A 14254-nucleotide genomic window follows, 5' to 3' on the forward strand; every position below is an offset into this window, starting at 1 on the left:
ACTACAGGTGCCCACCACCATTTCTGGCTAATTTTGGGATTTTCTGTAGAGATGGTGTCCCAATATGCTGCCCAGACTGCCTTAAACTCATTGGTTCAAACGGCCCACCCACCTCGGCCTCCCAAAGTGCTGGGATTACAGGTGTGAGCCACCATGCCAGACCACCTCTTTTGTTTTTAAGGGTTTTTTTGTTTGTTTGTTTTTAATGAAAGAGATATTTAAGAGATACCTCACAATGGAATATTTTTAAAAAGGTCATAAATACATGAAGAAGTGCTTATCATCTTTCCTCATCAACTAAATGCAAACTTAAACCATAAGTTTACATACCCACAAGGATGGCTAGAAGTTAAATAACAAGAATAATAATAAGTGAAAAGTACCCAGTGCTGCCAAGGAGGTTGCCCTCATAACACTTGCACATTGCTAATGGGAGGAAAGTAATCTAAGTGTCCAACAGTAGTGGCTGCTTGGATTGTCTGGCATTCTTCCAAACAATGGAACAATAAAAATGGTGTTACAGGCTACTTTCACTTTCATTTCCACTCCAATTTCTCCAGGCCCACACCTCCAACTCCACACATTTATGCCCACACATAAATGGGCCTCATATTCCCCAAACAGCTTCTTCCAAATGTCTCCTGTCTTAGAAAATGGTGCAAGTTCGCCCCTGCTGTTCAACTCCCATGTCCATGGTCAACCCAGACAGCTTGGCTGCCATCCTCACGTCTCTCTGAGGTTGCCACCACACCCTCTCTCAGGACTCCTATGCCCACTTATGCCACCACATCAGGCATGAAAACTTCCTTTTCTTGTTTCTCTCTCTCTCTCTCTCTCTTGCTTTCTCTGTCTCTCTTTCTTTCTTTTCTCTCTTTCAAGACAGAGTCTTGCTCTGTCTCCCAGGCTGTAGTGCAGTGGAGCAATCATAGCTTACTGCAGGCTCCACTTCCTGGGCTCCAGCTGTCCTCCCTCCTCAGCCTTCCAAGTGCTGAAACATCCTTTTCTTGTGTGCTCCTGCCCAGTAGCCAAGACAGAAACTTGGAATTATCATGACCCATGGAAGAAACTTAGAATTATCATGGGAAATTAAATATGACCCTTTGATGGCTGATTATGTTGGCGCAGGAAAACCACGCAGGTTTCCATAGTGTAGTGGTTATCATGTTCCCTTAACACACGAAAGGTCCCCGGTTCAAAACCGGGTGGAAGCAGCTCCTTCTACTTTTCTCCTCATAACTTCAAATTTATTACACTGAGGACTAGCCTAGAACACCCCAAGGGTATTTATGCTGTTGCATTTCCACCTCAACCACTGGCACCTGGAAAGAGCTGAACCCATCTCACTTGCTGTGGACACTAGCATCAATGAATTTCACACAAAGCCCAACCACTGGATGGCTGTGCACTGCCAAATGGAATTCAGATCCCAAGCAAAATGAAGAAATCACAACAAGTTGACAGTGGTGGGATTCGATTGACCTGTGCCTCTGAAGAGGCTGGAGCCTTAATCCAGCACCTTAGACTGCTTGGCCATACTACCTTTCTCCTGGGATATATTCACATATTTTCCTTCCTTATACAGCATCCCCAGGGTCCCTGGGCCAACAAGGCATTGGGGCAAATCCACAAGGCATCCCAGAACCACTGCCTTCCTTCAGGCTTCGCTGGGCCAGAGACACCAGCTGGGAAATGGCTCCACCAGCATCCTGGCAGAGAAGATTTGAGAAGCACAGGCCTCGGGATCTACTTTGGGGGATACTCAGAAAGTCACCCACATCGTTCCTTGGCTCAGAGCAGTGTCGCTCCAGTCCCAGTGCTGGCTGCAGCCCTCCACTGTCTCCACAGGGGTTTCCCAATTTCAGAAAAACCTGATTTTTATATCTTTATGGTATAGCATCAGTAAACAGTACTTTTAAATGGAGAGATTATTTTTGTATCTGGCAGAATTAGCTTATAAAGAGATTAATTTGAGGTTATAATTTTGAGAGAAAATTCTGAAAAGGAATTCCACAGTAAAACAATTAAGCTATTTAGGTATTTTATTTTTATTTTAGAGGGAGGGTCTCACTCTGCTACCCAGGCTGGAATGCAGTGGTGCGATCATGGCTCGCTGCACCCTTCAACTCCTGGGCTCAAGCCATCCGCCTGCCTTGGCCTCCCAATGTGCTGGGATAAAGGCAGGAGCCACTGTACCTGTCCCCTTTTCTTAAGAATTTTTTCTTTTAATAAAATTTAGAGTACATGTCACTTCCCACGTTGTTTTTGGTGAAACTGTAAGAATGACTGGGACACTAGCACTTTTTCTATTAAAAAATAGAAACACCCTGTCCAAGTTATCACAGGAAGCAGAGTCTATTATCTCATGGATTCCAGTGGTGAGGTAACTTTAACCCCTGCAGTCCCGAAGAGGCCTGGGGCAGGATAGGGCTGTCTCCAGGGGAGCCAAGTGCCCTTCTTACCTTGAGCTGGGTGCTCGGTCTGCTCAGGACCCTTGCCAGGCCCGAGACTCCTCCGCCTGGTGTGGAATAACATGCGTCCACAGCACCTCCAAATTTGATCTCCTTTCTGCAAGGAGGTGGCAGAATTGTCATCCCCGCTTCACCAAGTGACCTTTCTCAATGTATGAGAATGGGGGCTGGGTGGTCAGAGAGGCCACAGCTCCTCAGCAGCCCTTGCCCCAAGGCCTAGGGGACTCCCCACAGCTTGGGCCTCACCCAGGAGAGTGGACCTGTCCCTCTTCCCCCAACACACACACACAGACGCAGGCACACAGGTGCACACACTCGGGAATTTCATGAGCAGTCATTGAGGCAGACATTCAGCTTGGCCACACTCTTCTGTTGAGACAGGAAGTAATCTACTTTGCGACTTGGGATAATGTCTAATCTCTGTGAGGCTCATGGACTAAAAAGGTCAGCCCCCTCACTTCTGAGAAGCAGCAGATGGTGGGAGAAAGACGGACTCTATGAGGGGAGAGTTCCGGCCTGGGTGGGTGGTGATAGAGCTTCCCAGAGCCAACCTCTCCTGTGTGCAGCACTAGCTGGGCCTCTCCCTGGAACGGTCCCCTCACTCACAGTGAGGGCTGGCTTTTCATTGGGAAGCCAATGCTTGGAAAGTTGGAGAGATTTTTCTCTCTCTCTCTTTTTTTTTTTTTTTCTGAGACAGAGTTTTGTTCTTGTTGCCCAGGCTGGAGTGCAGTGGCACGATCTCTGCTCACTGCAACCTCCGCCTCCTGGGTTCAAGTGATTCTCCCACTTCAGCCTCCCGAGTAGCTGGGATTACAGGCATGTGCCACTACACCTAGCTAATTTTGTTTTTTGTTTTTTTTTTGTTTTTTTTTTTTTTTAGTAGAGAGAGGGTTTCACCATGTTGAGCAGACTGGTCTTGAACTCCTGACCTCAGATGATCTGCCCACCTGGGCCTCCCAAAGTGCTGGGATTACAGGTGTGAGCCACTGCGCCTGGCCAGTTGGAGAGATTTTTCATAACAGCGTCAATAGAATCAGAACATGAGCCCAGCCTGGATACTGAGAAGTTATGTCTTCCTCATCCCCCATGTTGTAAATCATTCCTCCTCTCCATCCTTACCCTCAGCACTCCAGGGGGTGTAGAGAAAATTCCAGGAATTCTGTGCCCCAGTGTGGCTGACCTTCTGGCTGGGTGTCCAGGGGATGTCACCTCCCTGAGCTGGCCATTGTCGTTATCCGTCACCTGGGGGTTGAACCCTGAGCTTCAGAGGCCCCTGCCTGCATGGCCCTTCATAGTGTCTTTATTCCTGACTTCCTGTGTGATCTCTGGGGCCTTGTGCAGAGAAACTACTGGAAGCCCCATATCCTAGAAGTGAGCCAGGGCCAGGGGGCTATAGTCTCCTCGAAGAGAGCTCACGTAGAGTCCCTTCTGGAATTCCTTTGAGTTTTTCTCCATCCCTCTCCTTCTGGGACCTTTCCCAGTTCGTTTTCTCTACAATTTTAAGAATAGGGCCCTGAAAGGCTGTCTGGAAGCTCTGGGTGGGTGACCACAGGACACATGACCAAGCTGGGTAGTTGGGCCAGGGCAGCCTCTGCCCCGGGGCCAGGCCTTCCTCCAAGCCACCTGGGCTCTCCTGCCTGTGGGAAGGATGCTTGGCTCAGGGCCATCTTTGCAGAGGTTGCAAAGTGCTCCCTTTCTTTAAAAAGAACTCCAGGCTCCTGTGTCTAAGACTTTCATGAAGCCCACATTTTCAGGCCCTCCTGCCTTCTGCTCTCCTGGCCTCTCAATCCCAACCCTCTGCAGCCTCTTGGGAACCTGAAGGCACCTCCATGTCTAGCCCCTCTGGGCGCTCAGCATCCCCCACCTGGCAGAGTCCATCCCCTGTCACTTCAATTTGAGAAATAAGACTGCTCGCAGGTTTCTTAGGCCTGATGACTGTTCCCTCTCAGTTCTGCAGGGAGATTTCCAAGTTAAGAAGAGTAACAGAAAGGGAAAGACTTTCCCCAAAGAAGTTTGGTGTCATTTACTGCCCTGTTCTTGGCTCACTTAAAATCCTGTCACCTGCCAGTGATGCCTCTGTACCCTATGGGCAGCCCTAGGAATGGAGGCTTAGGAAAGAGCAGTAGATCGAGGTAGAAAGTGACAGATGCCTTGAAAAGGGGACAGAAAGATGAAAAAAGGGGAAGGAAAAGATCTTCATTTGGGGTTGGGAGATCAAGGAGGGAAAAGATCTTCATTTTGGGTGGGGGGATCAAGGAGGCATCACATGTGCATATGCCTGGAAGCCCGAGGGGTGCATGTACTGGGCTCAGGGCACCCTGCAGGAGTGGAGCCTGGAGGGTGGTTGCCGTAGGGTGACATGGGAAGCAAAGGGTGTGCTCAGGCCAGACAGCAGGAGAGATTCACATCAGGCTGTGGGCGCCCAGAGCAGAGAAGGCGAGAGACGGATGTAGCTGGAACCTGCTTTGCCATGGTCACTGAGGCCCTGATGGGGAAGGGGCTGAACAGGAAGAGAAAGGTGGAGTTGGAAGCTGGGGTGTCCTGTGATGGGGCTCAGTTCTCAGGGGCAGCATCTGTCCCAGACCCATCTGGTACCAGGTGGGTGTCTCCCCAGATGCCAGGGACCCTCTGCAGGAGCTATTTCTCACCCCTTACAATAGGTTTCTATGCAGATTGTGGGGAGGTGGGGGTAGAAGTGGTGAGCCTAGGCTTGCAATCAGGCAGACCTGGCTGTGAATTACTCAAGTCTTTGGGGGCGGAGCCTCAGCTGCCATCTCTATCCCTGGGAACCACAGTCTCTTGGCACAGGATGTCATGAGGCTTAGAGGAGGTGAGGTTCAGGAAGGGTTGGCACATGGGGAGCCACTGTAGATGGTGGTGATGGTGATCTACCCTGCAGCTCACCCAGCAAGGTTCTGGGGGACTTCCCTAGGCCCTGGCTCATTTGGTTAGAAGGCTGTCCTCATGCCAGTCCTGGGGTCCTCATGGTCTCTGGGGCTGGGGGTATTGTGCAGGAGGACATAAACCTCTGGGTCTCAATGTCTTGGAGTTAGCCAAAAGTCCAGGTGGTGCTGTGCTCCCATTGTAAGGGGCTGGCACAAAGGGAACCCCTGCCTCTGCGTCCCCCTTGTGCTCGCTGTGTGTCCCAGTGAGCAGAGCTGCTTGTGTTTGGAGAGTGTGACTGTCTCAGGCACAGCTCAAAGGCTACCTTCTCTGGCATTCCTCCGTCTGTGCATGAATTTGTTGAGCACCTAAGATGTTCTAGACCCTGGGCCAGGTGCTGGGGACTCAGCAATGGATAAGGCAGATGTGGTCCCATCCTCCAGAAGGTTACAATCCAGCAGGGAGCTGAAGAAAAAGACAAGGAAACAAGTGCTGCATCAAATAACCAGGGCTACGTGGCTGGAAAAAGTGATGGGAAATTCTTGCATAGGGAACCTGTTGGTCAGAACCTGCAGAATGGGTCAGAGCTGCCTTTGCAAAGAGCTAGCAAGAGCCAGCTTTGCAAAGAGCTGTCTACCCCCACCCCAGCAGGAAGCCCTTTCCTACCTCCCCTGCAGGCTTGGGAGGTACCTGTGCATTATTGTCCTTGTCTGGAGCCCTCAGTGAGGCTCCTGATGAGTCCATCCCAGTAGCTTGCAGCACCCAGCACAGCAATGAGGACTTTCGGGCCTGAGAACTGTTTACAGATTAATTAAATCTTGATCAAGCCGTAGCCAAATAACACATTTGGTTTAACCATTATTTTCCCAGGCAGAAGGCCAAGATGAAATGACAGTAAAATGGTTCTATATTCCCCTTGGTTTTATTGAATGATAATCTCTCAAGGGATTTCTCAAGCTCCTTGCCCCATTTTATTTTAACAGACACTTGCTATGTGGCAGGGACTATTCTAGCCATCACCCTGTTTAACTGACAGGGAAACTGAGGTACAAATGTTTAGTGACTTGCTGGAGGCTACACCAAAATCAAGGGGTGGAAGTGGGGATTGAGGTGGGTCCTGGCACTGGCCACAGCATCTGTGCTTCTGGCTATGCCTTGGCTGCTGAATGACAGCAGCAGGGAGGAAACCGACCCAGGTGGTGGCCCTGGGCCCGTGTTTTCAGGCTCGGGCATGTGCTCTAGTCGGCCCTTCTTATAACCCTCTATGGCTGCTGTTTCTCCAGGGGAGTGGAACTCGGGACCAGGTAAGTCAGGTGGGGCCAGCCCAGCTGGATAGGTCGAGGGGCAGGAGGGCCTGGCCAGGGCAGGGCTGGCGTCCCCTGCAGAGGGAAGGGCCGTTGTGGCCCTGGTGCTCTGGATATGCCAGGAGGGTTAGTGCACCAGTGGAAAGCAGAGCCAGACAGGGGTCTGGCTTGGCTGGAGGTCCCAGGTGCCACACAATCACTCCTTCTGTCCCCAGAAGCTGTCAGGTCCCCCTCACCAGAACACAGCTGCCACAGGAAATCAGGGTGAACCAGGCAGGTCTGTGTCATGTACCCCACTGTCCAAACAGTTGGTCCATGTCAACCCTCAGGGCTTGGCTAGGACATCGCCCCTTGGATAGAATGAAGTCTTTGCTTATTTAGACATTATCTAGCATCTAGATAAGGATCGTGTACTCACTACCACCTAATTTGCATAGTGGCACATGGTCACATATTATACTGGCACATGGCGAAATGTCTTAACCATAAAAGCAGGACACATGCGATGGAAAGGAAGTTTCTGCTCGATGTCCAGTAACCTCAGAGGCTACCACTGACTGCCCTCTGGTCGTGGTGCCCATCTAGAAATGCTCCATATTCCTCTCGCAGCCCTTGTGTAATTTACTCATGCTCTGCAAGCTTCTTTTTCCCATGACACAGCTTGGAGATTCAGATTGCCTTCCAAGAGAATGCACAGCTTTCCCCTGCTCTGTCGAGGGCTGCCTGCAGAAGGCCCTGCTGTGTGGCTGCGCTGTCCCTTGCCCACCCCTGCCAGATATTGGGCTGTTGCTCATCTTTGGCAACCACAACGGCCCTAAACAGCTATCCTCATACGTGTGTGCATTCATCTCTGCAAAGACATCCGCTGGGTACCTTCCTAGAAGCCCAACAGCTCTGGTCCACAGATGTGTACATTTTTAATTTTGCAAGATTGCCAAATTGCCTTCCAAAGAGGGGTAGGTGAATTTAAACTCTCACTTACTGTCAACCTGTTTGATCTTTACCAACCTCCTAAGTTTGAAGAAATAGATTCTCATTGTAGCTTATATTTATGGATGGAAGGTATTCCAAAAAGAAATTCTGATGTAAATAGCAGGAGAAATTCCTGGGAAAGAGCTTTGTTTTATTTTTAAATAAGAGCAATGTGAATGTTGTTTTATTCACTTCAGTGCAGTAGAGTGCAGGGAGAATCCAGCCAAGAAGATGAGCTGCAAAAGGAAAGAAATAGCTTCCTTCATGAAAGAAAGAGGGCTCATGGTGAAAATGAGACTTATGCGTTCTTGTGCAAAGATGGTGAAAATCACTCCTTGGCAGCTTTTCTCACTGCAGTCAGTTCCCACGCTGTGCCTGAGTGGCCACCAGGCCTCCCAGCTGGGTCCAAACACAGCTGGTGATCCCGAGGACAAGGATCCCTTACATCCCTGCTGCTGTCCAGGATGTTATGAAAAGTTTCACCGAAACTGGGCACTGTGACTTACGCCTGGAACCTCAGTACTTTGGGAAGCCAAGGCAGTGGGGATAGCTTGGGTCCAGGAATTCGAGGTTGCAATGAGCCGAGATCATACCACTGCATTCCAGGCTAGGCAACAGATTGAGACCCTGTCTCAAAAAAAAGAAAGTTTCACCTAAACATCAATGGTGCTGATTGCACAACCCTGAATATACTAAACCACTGAATCACATGCTTTAGATGGGAGGATGCTATTGTACATGAGTTATATCTCAAGAAAACTGTTAATTTTTTTTTCTTTTTGATATGGAGTCTGACTCTGTCAGGCTGGAATGCAGTGGTGAGATCTTGCCTCACTTCAACCTCCACCTCCTGGGTTCAAGCCATTTTCCTGCCTTAGCCTCCCAAGTAGGTGGGACTACAGGTTTGTGCCACCATGTCCAGCTAATTTTTGTATTTTTAGTAGAGACAGGGTTTCACCGTGTTGTCCAGGATGGTCTCGATGTCTTGACCACATGATCCACCCACTTTAGCCTCCCAAAGTGCTGGGATTAGAGGTGTGAGCCAGCATGCCTGGCCAAAATCTTTTAATATTGGCATTAAAAGATGTCTTAGTCCATTTTCTTATTTATTTGTTTATCTATCTATTTATTTATTTATTTAGAGACAGATTTTCGCTCTTGTTGCCCAGGCTGGAGTGCAGTGGCTTGATCTCAGCTTACTGCAAGCTCTGCCTCCCAGGTTCAAATTATTCTCCTACCTTGGCCTCATGAGTAGCTGGGATTATAGGCACCCATCACCACACCTGGCTAATTTTGTATTTTTAGTAGAGACAAGATTTCATTGTGTTAGCCAGGCTGGTCTTGAACTTTCAACCTCAGGTGATCTGCCCATCTTGGCCTCCCAAAGTGCTGAAATTACAGGCATGAGCCACTGTGCTGGGCCCAATATTAGTCTATTTTCATGCTGCTGGTAAAGAGATACCCAAGACTGGCAATTCACAAAAGAAAGAGGTTTAATGGACTCATAGTTCCACATGGCTGGGGAGGCCTCACAATCATGGCGGAAGGTGAAAGACACATCTCACATGGCAGCAGACAAGAGAAGCGTTTGTGCAGGGAAGCTCCCCTTTATAAAACCATCAGATCTCTGAGACTTATTCACCACCATGAGAATAGCACAGGAAAGATCTGCCCCCATGATTCATTTACCTCCTAAAAGATCCCTCCTATAACACGTGGGAACTGTGGGAGCTGCAATTCAAGATGAGATTTGGGTGGGGACACAGCCAAACCATATTAAAAAAAGCTGTCTTTTTGGGGGCTGTAGTGTGAGCTCTGGAAACATAAATACTTAGCAGCAGCCCTGTGGCGGCCCTCTGTGGGGGCACTTTGGCCCCACCAGAGAGGAGCCTGAACTGCACACACAGCTCTTACATTCAGCTCCTCTCACTTTAACTAAAGACAGCAAGGAGGATAAAAATAGCCTACCAAGAAAATTGCCCTTGGCTGATTTTAAAAGAAAATGCCTATAACTGTTTAGAAAACACAGTGTACATATCTTTATATATAAATCCCCTACCTTAATACATATGTGCAAACATATCCTGTGTACAGTAGGTTACAGTAAGAATGTTAAGTATAATTTATAGTGTTATTTAATTTTATTGCCTATTTTTGACTGTTTATATATGAATTTTATTAAGTTTATATGATGGGACCTCACTCACTGTTTAGGAATATAGTATTCATTTCACTGAAGTTTAATCATTTATTCAGATGTAGCATATTAACATGAATCTGATCTTCTCAATGACCATAGATATTCCAAGTGGTTTATGGTGTAATGACAGTCAGCCCTCCATTATCTGTGGGCAGGTTGTCCTCTCTGGGGTTCACCTCTGGAAAAATTTCAATCCTGGTCAGACCTTTCTCTCATCCCAGCAGAATGTAGTTGGGAAGATAAACCTTCTTGTAACCCCAGTGGCATTCATCCCGGGGCGCTGGCCAGTGGGTGGGAGTGCTGAAGTCCTGAGTCGGGGCTTCTCAGTTCCACTCTGCCTCTGGATGAGTCACAGGCTCCCCAGGCTATGGTCCACAAGGTAAGAGAAGGGCCATGGACTACCCTCGGAGGCTGTTTCGAGCATAGGCTGACTCTGTGGGAACTGGTAGCCCAGTGCCTGACCCACAGGGAGTTCTCAGTAAGGTGAGTTGCTGTTGTGGTCTGAGAGTTTGTGCTCCCCCGTCATCCATCTGTTGAAATCCTCACCTGCAAGGTGATGTTCTTAGGAGGTGGGTCTTTGGGAAGTGATTAGGTCATGGGGACAGGGGCCTCACCAATGGGATGAGTGTGCCCTTATTTAAAAACTCCAGAGAGACCCTGCCCCGTCCACCATATGAGGTTGGAATGAGAAGTCGCTGCCTGTGAGGAACGGGCCCTCACCGGACACTGAATCTACTGGCACCGTGATCTTGGAATTTATAGCCTCCAGAACTGTAAGAATAAATTTCTGTGGCTTACCAGGCATCTGTGGTATTTTGTTATAGCAGCCCAAGCCAACGAGGACAGTTACTGTGAATGTGCCTGAAACCCAGTGACGTTTCTATGATCCATACTATTGCTTCCCTCCATGGATATGGATACACACTCGTCACTTATTCTATTCCACATATATTTATTGAACAGGACTGGGTACACACACTAAGGAATACAAAGATAGAAGCATCAGCCTGCCCTTGGTGGGGACTGTGGGTGTCCCATGTTGTGAGAGCACTGAGGTGGGAAAATAAATCTTCTACGCTGTACTTGCAGGGGGCACATCTGCCCGGGGTGGGGACTGGAGCTGAGCTTTGAGGTGGGGAAGTTTTCCTAAGTGGTGGGAGAGAGGATGAAAGGACAGAGGGATGATGGGATGGGGCGTGCACGGGGCAGGAGAGAGGAAATCAGGGATCCCTTATCACAAACTGGAAGTGGAGGACTCTGGAAGGCAGAACCAACACAACAGCTAACTTCCTATTTGGAAAAATATCATTTTGAAATACAAATACAAAAAGTCAAGTGGAATGAAATCTTCTTGACTCATAGGCCTACCTTCAACAAAAGGATTCTGCAGGGGCCAAAGGGCATGAGGTGGTTTTATTTTTGCTGTTGTAAAAGTAGTGCTTATTTAAGGTAAGACTCCTGCCTTATGGAGAGGGGTACTGTGGGAACAAAGACCCCAGCACCTGTCCCAGCTGCCCCAGGGGCTGCTGTCACTTCCTATGGTGCTGGTAGATGTGTGCTCTGCAATTTGCGGAGTGCATGGAGGTGGGGACTTCCGGATGTCCCAAGGTTGTTGGGTTTCATTGCTGGCCTTTGCTATTATGGACATTGCCACACTAAAACTGCCTCCTGCAAGTACAGCACAGGATAAGTTCTCAGCGGTGGAACTGCCAGCCCAAGACACGTGGCACAGGCTTTCCGTCTTTTTTTTTTTTTTTTTTTTTTGTCTCAGGGGAGGAAGGGGTGCACCATTCTTCAGCTGTGCCCGGGCAGGGCCACACCCACCTCTGCAAGCCCCTGGGAGCCCTTTGTGATGCCACCTTTGTGCATCCCCAGAAGCGTTTTCTTTCAAACAGGAACTCAGTATTTTATGAATGCTCTATTTTTTTTCTCTTTGAACAGGAATCTTTGCCTACATGAACTATAGAGTACCCCGGACAAGGAAGGAGATCTTTGAAACCCCCGTCAAGGGTCTGCAGCGGCTGGAGTACAGAGGCTACGACTTGGCAGGTGGGTCTGCGGCCACCTGCCTTGTTTCTGGGGATGGAGCTCCCCTGCTCTGCCCTCACCCATCTCCTCTGTAGGGGATTTACAACCCGGGCCTTTTACTGCTACTTCTTTATGTTCTTTTTCAATATAAAAATAACACTGTCTGGTAAAGAAATTTGAAACCTATAGAAAAATAGAAAGAAGAAACAAGGGTAAACAAAAAAACAAGCAGAAAACCTCCTTCTTCAAAAGTTCCTCCATCAGGAAGCAGTGAGGGTACAAGGCTGCAGCCATGCAGCATGAGTAAGTCCTGGACAGCTGCTCTGCAGCTTGGTGCCTGACCTTAACAACACTGTATTGAGCACATAAATATTTGCCAGAAGAGTAGATTTTTTAATTTTTAGTTTTTAGTTTTCTTGTCACTCAGGCTGGAGTGCAGTTCCAGGACATTGGCTCACTGCATCCTGAAACTCCTTGCCTCACGCCATCCTCAGCCACCTCAGCAGCTGGGACTACAGGCACACACCACCTCACCCGGCTGATGTTTTATTTTTTGTAGAGATGATGTCTCACTGTGTTGCCCAGCATGGCCTCAAACAATCCTCCTGCCTCTGCCTCCCAAAGCACGGAGATCGTAGGTGTTAGCCAGCTAGCCCAGCCAAGAGGGTAGAGCTTATGTTAAGTCCTCCTATCACACACAATACATAAAGAGGGCAGGAGGAGGCTCTGAGAGGTGATAGGTTTATGGTGTAGCCTGCGGTGGTGGTTTCATGGGGGTGTCCTTGACCCCAAGCCCATCAGGTTGTAGACATTATGTACAGCTTTGTGTATGTCAGCCCTACCTCAGTGAGGTGGCTTCATTAAAAAAGGACCCCTGTCAGTCTTTGAGTCCCTCCTCTGGTTGCTGTTGTCTGTTGGGATGGTCTGCGGCGGAGGAGGGTAGAGGTGTTATATGTTGACATTTTTTGTTTTACCTAATTATAATTATGCAGTTTTGTAATTTTACATTCTCCTCTTTTCACTTAGCATTTCTATGATCCTAAACTCTTTCTAAGTAGCTTTCTCAGTGGCTACACAATGCTACACTGGGTGGCTGTCTCAGAGTTCAGGCCTCCATTCACTACAGAGGTGGATATTTAATCTGTTTACCCTGTTTAATCATGCAGCCCGAGGAGAGAGGGGGAGCCAGATGATTTTAGATCCCTGTCAACTTTTAACATGAGGCAAGTCTGATGGGAGGAACACTAATGCAGTGGAGATACTGGCAACAACATCACAATGCAGAGAGCCCTTGGGGTAAATCCCTGGCCTGGGCCATTTCCATCAGCCAGGGCCTGGTAGCGCCTGCTGTGGGGAAGCATCCCGAGGGGCTCACCCTGGGCAGGAACTGGGCTGGAGGCAGCTGTAGCCCAGGAGGAGGCAGGAGCTTCCCTACTTGTTAAGCATGGCCATGGTCACAGCCTCTTCTTTCAAAGTAGATTTCCTGAGAACTGTACAGCTCTCCAACCTGCCATTAACAGACAGCCCGGGGCGTGCAGCCCTGACCCTGCAGAGCACCTGTGCCAGGTATGTGAGACAAAGCTTAAGTCCCAAAATAACAAAAAATATCTACATCACAGGTGTGGCAATCGATGGGAATAATCACGAAGTCAAAGAAAGACACATTCAACTGGTCAAGCAAAGAGGCAAAGTCAAAGCTCTGGATGAAGAACTTTACAGTAATTGGAAAACCTCTGAGTAGGAGGAGTGAGTGCTGCAGAAGCAGCTTTATAGGATTGTATTCCAAAAGCATGGGAGACCAAAAGTCTCCACTTGTCCCAGTTCAGATAAACAGAAGGAACGTTAAGCCCATGCTGTAAAACTGTGCTTCACAGGGTGTGGGATGGTTTATTTTAGGTGGTGGTGGCATATGGATAATTTTTTTTTTTCTTTTTTTTGAGATGGAGTCTCACTCTGTCACCCAGGCTGGAGCGCAGTGGTGCAACCTTGGCTCACTGCAACTCTGCCTCCCAGGTTCAAGCAATTCTTCTGCCTCAGCCTCCTTAGTAGCTGGGATTACAGGCACTTACCACCATGCCAGGCTAATTTTTTGTAATTTTTAGTAGAGACGGGTTTCACTGTGGAAGCCAGGATGACCTCGATCTCCTGACCTTCTGATCAGCTTACTTTGGCATCCCAAAGTGCTGCAGTAACAGGTGTGAGCTACCATGCCTGGCCAGATAATTTTTTTAAAGTGTTAATAGTTACATGCAGTAGTTATTTTAATTATTCTGGCAAATGATTGCTTTCTGTTTGTGGTAGAGAGATAATAATTTTCCTTTAGTAAGTTTATTTCTGTGAATAAGTGAGCTGAGTTACAGAGAAGTAGTAAATAGTCCTCAGCACAGGTGGTTCATGGG

At 48.4% G+C, this 14254-nt stretch overlaps 1 long non-coding RNA gene and 1 other non-coding gene across 2 annotated transcripts; both read left to right on the forward strand.

The window, feature by feature from the left end:
- The first annotated feature begins 1138 nt into the window (after positions 1-1138).
- TRNAV-AAC lies at positions 1139-1211 on the forward strand. The gene has a single exon. It is a non-coding gene; the product is annotated as a tRNA-Val (tRNA).
- Positions 1212-11798: 10587 nt separating this feature from the next.
- Positions 11799-13533, forward strand: LOC116546866. Its single transcript, XR_004266869.1, has 2 exons — positions 11799-11876; positions 13475-13533. It is a non-coding gene; the product is annotated as an uncharacterized LOC116546866 (long non-coding RNA).
- Positions 13534-14254: the final 721 nt, after the last annotated feature.

This window comes from Sapajus apella, unplaced genomic scaffold (assembly GCF_009761245.1).
Source record: "Sapajus apella isolate SASKATOON/1434 unplaced genomic scaffold, GSC_monkey_1.0 scaffold1554, whole genome shotgun sequence".
NCBI classification, from domain to species: Eukaryota; Metazoa; Chordata; class Mammalia; order Primates; family Cebidae; genus Sapajus; species Sapajus apella.